The sequence below is a fragment of the Rhinopithecus bieti genome, unplaced genomic scaffold (genome assembly GCF_001698545.2).
Source record: "Rhinopithecus bieti isolate Rb0 unplaced genomic scaffold, ASM169854v2 scaffold_947, whole genome shotgun sequence".
Classification (NCBI taxonomy): domain Eukaryota; kingdom Metazoa; phylum Chordata; class Mammalia; order Primates; family Cercopithecidae; genus Rhinopithecus; species Rhinopithecus bieti.
In genome coordinates, this window is record NW_016803664.1 from 1,185,640 (window position 1) to 1,194,113 (window position 8,474).

At 38.1% G+C, this 8,474-nt stretch overlaps 1 protein-coding gene across 12 annotated transcripts in view; it reads right to left on the bottom strand.

The window, feature by feature from the left end:
- The window catches only part of RNF111 (ring finger protein 111), a 113,065-nt gene that overhangs the window by 58,545 nt on the left and 46,046 nt on the right, over positions 1 to 8,474 (bottom strand). The window lies entirely within an intron of this gene.

Sequence of the window (8,474 nt, forward strand, 5' to 3'; positions counted from 1 at the left end):
AAAAAAAAAAGGAAAGAAAAAAAGAAAAAAAATTGGCATAAAAGTATGTAAGTCAAGACACCACTAATTAATTTGTGAAAAATGTGTGTATTATATAGGATTTATATAGCTAATATATCAAAAGCTTCTAAAAATGGACAGAAGAATGAAAACCAACATCCTGATATCAAAACAGGCAAAAAAAAAAATAAATAAATAATATGAACAGACTGAACACAGGAAAAGAAATGCAAATGACCTAAGGTTTTTAAAACATATGAAAAGATACACATTACACATTTTAAAAAATAAAAGAAATACAAATTTAAAATGTACTGACATACTATTCCTCAGCTATCAGATGGACCAAAAATCCCCTAAAATCTGACAACATATTCTGTTGGAAAGATTTTTGAGAAAACAGGCATCCTTGCTGGTGAACATTCAAAATGGTTACAATCACCATGGAGAAAAATGTGGCCATATCTTACAAAATAACATATGCATTTGTCCTTTATTCAACAACTGCCTTCTATAATTCTATCCCAAAGATACACTGGCAAAAAAAATATGAAATGACATATACAAAAAGCTATTTATTGCAGGAAGTTTTTTTTTTTTTTTTTTTTTTTTGAGACGGAGTCCCACTCTTGTCACCCAGGCTGGAATGCAGTGGCACAATCTCTAGATCTCGGCTCACTGCAACCTCCACCTCCTGGGTTCAAGCAATTCTCCTGCCTCAGCCTCCTGAGTAGCTGAGATTACAGGCGCAGCCACTACGCCCGGCTAACTTTTGTATTTTTAGTAGAGACGGAGTTTCACCATGTTGGTCAGACTGGTCTTGAACTTCTGACCTCATGATCCACCCGCCTTGGCCTCCCAAAGTTCTGGGATTAAAGGTGGGAGCCACTGCACCGGGTCAAAAAAAGCTGTTTATTGCAGTGCTATTTATATTTAAAAAAAAAAAAAAAGTCTGCAAACCATTCATCAATAGGAAACTGGTTGAATACACTGGTACAACCATCCAAGGCACTATGATGAAGCTTAGCAACAAAAGGAATAAAAAGAAATGACACATACAGAGACACATACTTTCATTCCTCTACAGTACCTCTGTATACCCCAACAATAGTATATATTAAGTGAAAAAAGCAAGAGACACTTTTGAGTAAGAGAAGGGGGTCACATTTTGAGTTTATTTTTGAAGAAAAAAAAATGAAAGAATTAACCAAAGCTAAAGACCTGAGTATATCTTGTTTTAAAGTTTTGACTCTGAAGCCAGGTTAAATGTTTTACATAATTTAAAAAGCAAAATTAAATTTTAAAAAAAAATACCCTTAAAAAAGCCAACCCTGAAATAAATGAACCTAAATGTATGTGAAATTGGTGGCACAACCACACAGAAAACTGGTCAAGGGCAAAAAGGCACTATACAAAACAAAATACTTAAACTGTATTAATTAGAACTACTATATTAGGTTGGTGAAAAAGCAAGGGCAGTTTTGCCATTAAAAGTAATTTTTATGTTGAAACTAGTTCACTTATGTGTATGTATTTATGGTATATACAGGATAAGGCAAATAAGCAATGGTTAATATTATTAAAAATCAGAGTTTTCAGCATAAGAATACAAATATAAAACAACAACTTACATAAAAACCCTAATCCTAAACTTATAGTGGAAATATTCACCTAAAGATTTATTTTTTTCTAAATCTTTACATTCCTAGCTTTGTCTGTTAAAACAGTCAAAATGTGCTAGGCATGGTGGTTCACACCACACCTGTAATCCCAGCACATGAGGAGGCTAAGATGGGAAGGTAAGTTGAGGCCAGGAAGTTGAGACCACACTGGGCAATGTAAGAAGATCTCATCTCTAAAAAAAAAATTAAAATAGAATTTAAAAATTAGTGGAGCAAGACAGCATGTGCTGTCGTCCCAAGTACTCAGAAGGCTGAGGCAGGAGGATCACTTGAGCCCAGGAGGTCAAGGCTGCAGAAAGCTATGAGTGCACCACCGCTCTGCAGCCTAGGCGACAGAGTGAGACCTTGTCCTTTAAAAAAAAAAAAAAAAAATTAGGTTAAATTCAAAAAAGCCAAAACCATTGGCAACCCAGTAGAGCAAAAAACACCTTAATTCCCAGACTTTAGTCTCTATCACCTCCCAATAAAAGAAAATCGGGCCAGGTGCGGTGGCTCACACCTGTAATCCCAGCACTTGAGGAAGCTGAGGCAGGCGGATCATGAGGTCAGGAGATGAGACCATGCTGGCCAACACGGTGAAACCCCATCTCTACTAAAATACAAAAGTTAGCCAGGCATGGTGGTGCGCGCCTGTAGTCCCAGCTACCCAGGAGACCGAGGCAGGGGAATCACTTAAACCCAGGAGGCGGAGGTTGCAGTGAGCCAAGATCGCACCACTGCACTCCGAAAGAACAAAACTCTGTCTCCAAAAAAAAAAAAAAAAGTCAGAAGTTCTTAAAGGAACAGCTATTTCTAGGTCTGGGGCAGGAACTATACATTAATCTGCACCAATCTAATATACCAGAGAGTAGGGAAGTTACCAAAGACCACTAGGATGGCATCAAAAGGACAATGACCCAGTTTGAAGATGTTCCCAATGGCCAAAGATGAAATCATTTTAAAAAATATAAAAAGACTGCAACAAACTGAAATCCATCAAATATACTAAAATTCATGCATTCATAATGATACTCAAAAACGAAAACACCCCTTTGGATGCTGCTAGAATACCAAATCATTCTGAGAAGTGGCAAATGAAGGAAGACAATCAAGCATTCATCTTGCCTTTCCTGTATGAACAGAATTTCAGAAAAACCAATCAGCTGATAAACGAAGTGTTCTTCCTTTATAGAAGAATCTCAGACAATAAACTTAAGCAAAGTGACAGAATATCAAGGCTGGGAGTGGTGGCTCACGCCTGTAATCCCAGAACTTTGGGAGGCCGAGGCAGGCAGATCACCTAAGGTTAGCAGTTTGAGACCAGCATGACCAACATGGAGAAACCTCATCTCTACTAAAAATACAAAATTAGCCAGGTATGGTAGCAGAAGCCTGTAATCCCAGCTACTCAGGAGGTAGAAGCAGGGGAATCACTTGAACCCGGAGGGCAGAGGTTGCGGTGACCTGAGATCACATCTTCGCACTCCAGCCTGGGCAACAAAAGCGAAACTCCATCTCAAAAAAAAAAAAAAAAAATCAGTATTTTGCAACCCCTAATATAATGAATCTGGGCAAGACCATTAATAACTGCTAAAAAACATTACAGAAAACAGTGAAGGGGAACTTTATAATGGAAGGATCAGAATGACATCTGAACCCTCTGATCAAGCTCAATATGTGACGCAACAGACAGCACATAGTATCACCAACAAAGTACTGCCGGGACTAAACTTGAACCTAATCAAGCTTTTAGACCTAACTATCAGTTTACAGAAATGATGCCATATATAAAATAGAATTAAACTACGTGTGTTGAAGTCTCTATGAGTAAAATGATATCTACAATTGTTCTGAGACTCTCCAGGAAAAAAAAAGAGGGGTTAGAAATGAAATAAGAATGGCGGAATGTCAACATCGGAAGCGAGATGATGAGTACATGGGGAGTTCATTGCATATTTCTGTTTTGTGTATGTCTAAAAGTTCCCAAATAAAATCATAAAACCAAAAAATATAACTCAATCAATGCTATTTTTCAAAAAGAGGGACAGAAGTATTCACAGCTTTAGACATAATTCCTGATCCTGCGACTCTACAATTCCAAGGGTTATCTTTTTAAGCAAACTTTTAAAAAAACTTAAAAAGTCAATACAGGCCGGGCGCGGTGGCTCAAGCCTGTAATCCCAGCACTCTGGGAGGCCGAGACGGGCGGATCACAAGGTCAGGAGATCGAGACCATCCTGGCTAACCCGGTGAAACCCCGTCTCTACTAAAAAAATATAAAAAACTAGCCGGGCGAGGTGGCGGCGCCTGTGGTCCCAGCTACTCGGGAGGCTGAGGCAGGAGAATGGCGGGAACCCGGGGGGCGGAGCTTGCAGTGAGCTGAGATCCGGCCACTGCACTCCAGCCTGGGCGACAGAGCGAGACTTCGTCTCAAAAAAAAAAAAAAAAAAAAAAGTCAATACAGTATGGACTACACATGGAAAATATATATATACAGCTACTGGATTTTTTAAGGTCCAATATAAGGTAAAATGACATCTGTAGTTTGAGACAAAGTTTCTAGTGATGCATCACTCATGGAGTCAGTAAGTGCCATATATCACACAAAACAGACAAGGATCCTATGCTCTCAAAAATTGTGATGACTTAAAAAATGGTTCTAGCAATTACTAAGACGTCAATGTCTATGATGCTTGTGTGGATAAAATTATTTTCAGGAAATGTGCGTAATAATCACCAATTCTAAATTAACATTTTTTCAATATTTTATATGTAAATAATTTAACAAGACATATGACTATTTTAACAACAGCCTTAAAACTTTGTATTTCAAAGCAAGATAGACAAAATTTCTTTTTCTCCTCAGTAGTAAAATGGGACTGACTTAAGCTCTCTTATTTAGGAGCATATTTGACATTTACATTTCCTTCAAGACTGAAGGAGATATAATCTGTAATACCTATTAATTTTAAAGTTAATAAAGTATCAGGAAGTCCTCATATCCACAATTAATTGGGAAACCCAAGGTTTTAGTGCTATTAAATGTTAATTACTTCCAGTAAGGTTCTCTGAATAGATCCTAGAAATACATTACTAAAATTAACACCCATTCTCAAACCTAGCTTCTGTTAGGTTATTTTAAATATCTGGAGTTCTTGACAAATATTATAGGAACAAAACAGAATGTATAAATTATCAGCCTCACTGGCAACTGGGAAAAACTCAATGTCCAACAGGCTTGCTAACAGCCCAAGTAACACATCACTTCGGCTTTCTATAAAAAAAGTTACGTATAGAAATAAAGTTAAAATAATAAAAAGTAAAGAGTTAAAGTTAAAAGCCAATTAATAATGGGACAGCAAGAAGCAAATATTTTCCAGAAATCTGTTGACTATAACCAATAAACTGGTTATGTGCAGTGGCTCACACCTATAATCCAGCACTTTGGGAGGCCGAGGCAGGCAGATCACTTAAGCCCAGGAGTTCGAGATCAGCCTGGGCAACATGACAAAACCCTGTCTCTACAAAAAAAAAAAAAAAAAAAAAAAAAAAAAAAAATTAGTCATGTGTGGTTGCACACACCTGCTGCTGTCCCAGCTACTAAGGAGGCTGAGGTGGGAGCATCGCCTGAGCCCAGGGAGGCTGAGGCTGCAGCAAGTCGTAATTGTGCCACTGCACTCCAACCTGGGCAACAGACAAGGCTCTGTCTCAAAAAGCAAACAAAACCAAACCAAAAAGAACCACAAATAAACTGATGATGTAAAGTCAGTTAATTATATACAACTGTTGTGTCTTGGAATGTTTTAAGATATTACAAAATACTTAAAATGTAGAACATTCTTCCATCAGCTTATTTCCCAATAGCCAATAAATATTGATGCACCAATATGGTTTGGCTGTGTCCCCACCCAAATCTCACCTTGAACTGTAATAATGCCCACATGCCAAGGGTGGGGCCAGGTGGAGAAAACTGAATCGTGGGGGCAATTTTCCCACATACCATGTTCTCATGGTAGTGAACAAGTCTCATGAGATCTGATGATTTTATAAATGCGAGTTCCCCTGCACAAGCTCTCTCTCACCTGCTGCCATGTAAAATGTGACTTTGCTCCTCATTCACCTTCTGCCATGATTGTGAGGCCTGCCCCGCCATGTGGAACTGTGAGTCAATTAAACCTCTTTCCTTTATAAATCACACAGTCTTGGCCAGGTGTGGTGGCTCACACCTGTAATCCCAGTTTTTTGGGAGGCCGAGGTGGGCGGTGGATCTCTTGAGGCCAGGAGTTCGAGACCAGCCCAGCCATCATGGTGAAACCCAGTCTCTACTAAAAATACAAAAATTAGCCAGGCGTAGTGGCGCAGGCCTGTCATCCCAGCTACTCAGGAGGCTGAGGCAGGAAAGTCACTTTAACCCAAGAGGCGGAGGTTACAGTGAACCCAGATAACACCACTGCACTCTAGCCTGGGCCACAGAGTAAGACCGTCTCAAAAAAATAATAAATAACAACAAATTACCCAGTCTCCGGTATGTCTTTATTAGCAACATAAGAATGAACTAATACAGTAAATTGGTACTAACAGAGTGGAGCACTGCTGTAAAGATATATGAAAATGTGGAAGCAACTTTGGAACTGGGTAACTGGCAGAGTTTGGAAAAGTTTGGAGAGCTCCAAAGAAGATAGAAGATGTAGGAAAGTTCAGAACTTCCTAGAGACTTGTTGAATGGCTTTGACCAAAATGCTGATAGTGATACGGACAATAAAGTCCAGGCTGAGGTAGCCTCAGATGAAGACAAGGAACTTCTTGGGAACTGGAATAAATGGGTCACTCTTGCTATGCAAAGAGACTGGCAGCATTTTGCCTCTGCCTTAGAGGTCTGTGGAACCTTGAACTTGAAAGAGATGATTTAGGGTATCTGGCAGAAGTAATTTCTAAGAGCAAAGCATTCAAGAGGAAGAAGAGCATAAAAATTTGCAAAATTTGCAGCCTGACAATGCGATAAAAAAGAAAAACCCATTTTCTGGGGGAGAAATTCAAGCCAGCTACAGAAATTTGCGTAAGTTATGTGGAACTAAATGTTAACAGGTATAACTACTCAATGCCTATACCCTCATTGTATCTAGGAACTAACTTGCTTCTAATTTTACAGGCTCATAGGCAGAAGGGACTTGCCTTGTCTCAGATGAGACTTTGGACTGTGGACTTCTGAGTTAATACTGAAATGAGTTAAGACTTTAGGGGACTGTTAGGAAGGCATGATTGGTTTTGAAATGTGAGGACATGGGATTTGGGAGGGGCCGGGGCAGAATGATATGGTCTGGCTGTATCCCTACCCAAATCTCACCCTGACTTGTAATAATCCCCATGTGTCATGGACGAGGCCAGGTGGACATAATTCAGGTAGGCAATTTTCCACATACCATGTTCTCATCGTAGTGAGTAAGTCTCATGAGATCTGATGGTTTTATAAATGGGAGTTCCCCTGCACAAGCTCTCTCTTGCCTGCTGCCATGTAAGACGTGACTTTGCTCCTCATTCACCTTCTGCCATAATTGTGAGGCCTCCCCAGCCATGTGGAACCCCTTTCCTTTATAAATTACCCAATTAAACCCCTTTCCTTTATAAATTACCCAGTCTCGGGTATGTCTTTATTAGCAGTGTGAGAATGGATTAATAAATGCACATTGTAAGAAAAAGTTGTCCCAGAAGCTCCAGACTAACTATTACCCAATCATCCATACAAATCATATCAACATTTAGTAAGTAAGTCAAATTAAAAGTTCAGACATTCCAACTCTATCCAGAAAGCCTGAGTTCAAGTTCTAGTTCTACCATTTGAATTACCTAAGACTTTTTGCCAAATCACTTTATTTGAATCACTCAAAATACGACTAGGAAATAGTCTATCTCCTAAAAATCTAAGGAAGTTAATTATTTGAAAGAGCTGAGATTTCTTGACAATAGAGTTAAGTCCCATTAATATTTCAGTTTAACTATTCTGAAAACAGTTTTAAAAAAACTCATTCCAAACTGATTTTCCAAATGTTTCATCTGTAATATGAGTGTGATGATAATAGAATCCATCTCATATGAGTACTGGAAGGATTCAATGAGAATACACATAAAATAGAACACTACTAGCACAGAGTTAGCACTCAATCAGTGTTAGGTATTTTTATTACCATCATGATATTAGCATCGAGGAATTCAATGCAAACTTCTTGGAGGGCATTCTGGTAAAAATAGCTAACAACACTTTCAATGCATATACCCTCTGAAACACTTTTAGAAATTATTCCTTAAGATACACAGGTGTACAAAATGCAAGCACAAGTTTGCTCAATGCAGCAAATATTCACTGACAAAAGCTGATTAAATACATTATGGAACAGTCATACAAAGGGAATACTATGCAAATGTCAAAAAGAATGAGATAACTATACATGGTGATATAAAAAGAGCCACATTATTTATCCTTGAATAGGCTTTCACATTTTCTAAGGGAGATAAGAAACTACTAATAGTGATTACTTCTGGGTAATAGTAAGACTGGAGGATATGAAGAAGAGATAACTTTTTATCTTCTATTTTAAACTTACTAGATACTTTTAAAATTTCATATCGTGTGATTGTTATTAAATCATTATTTTTTAAAAAACTAGTTTAAAGAAATCACTTGTCTAGAAACCAGAAAACATTGGGTGTTCTTGGTTTCAACATTTTGGATTTGTTTCTAATGTTTGAGGGTAACATCTGAAAATAATGTAATTAAAATAATGTAATCCTTCCAAGAAAGGCAGTAAAAAAAAAAAC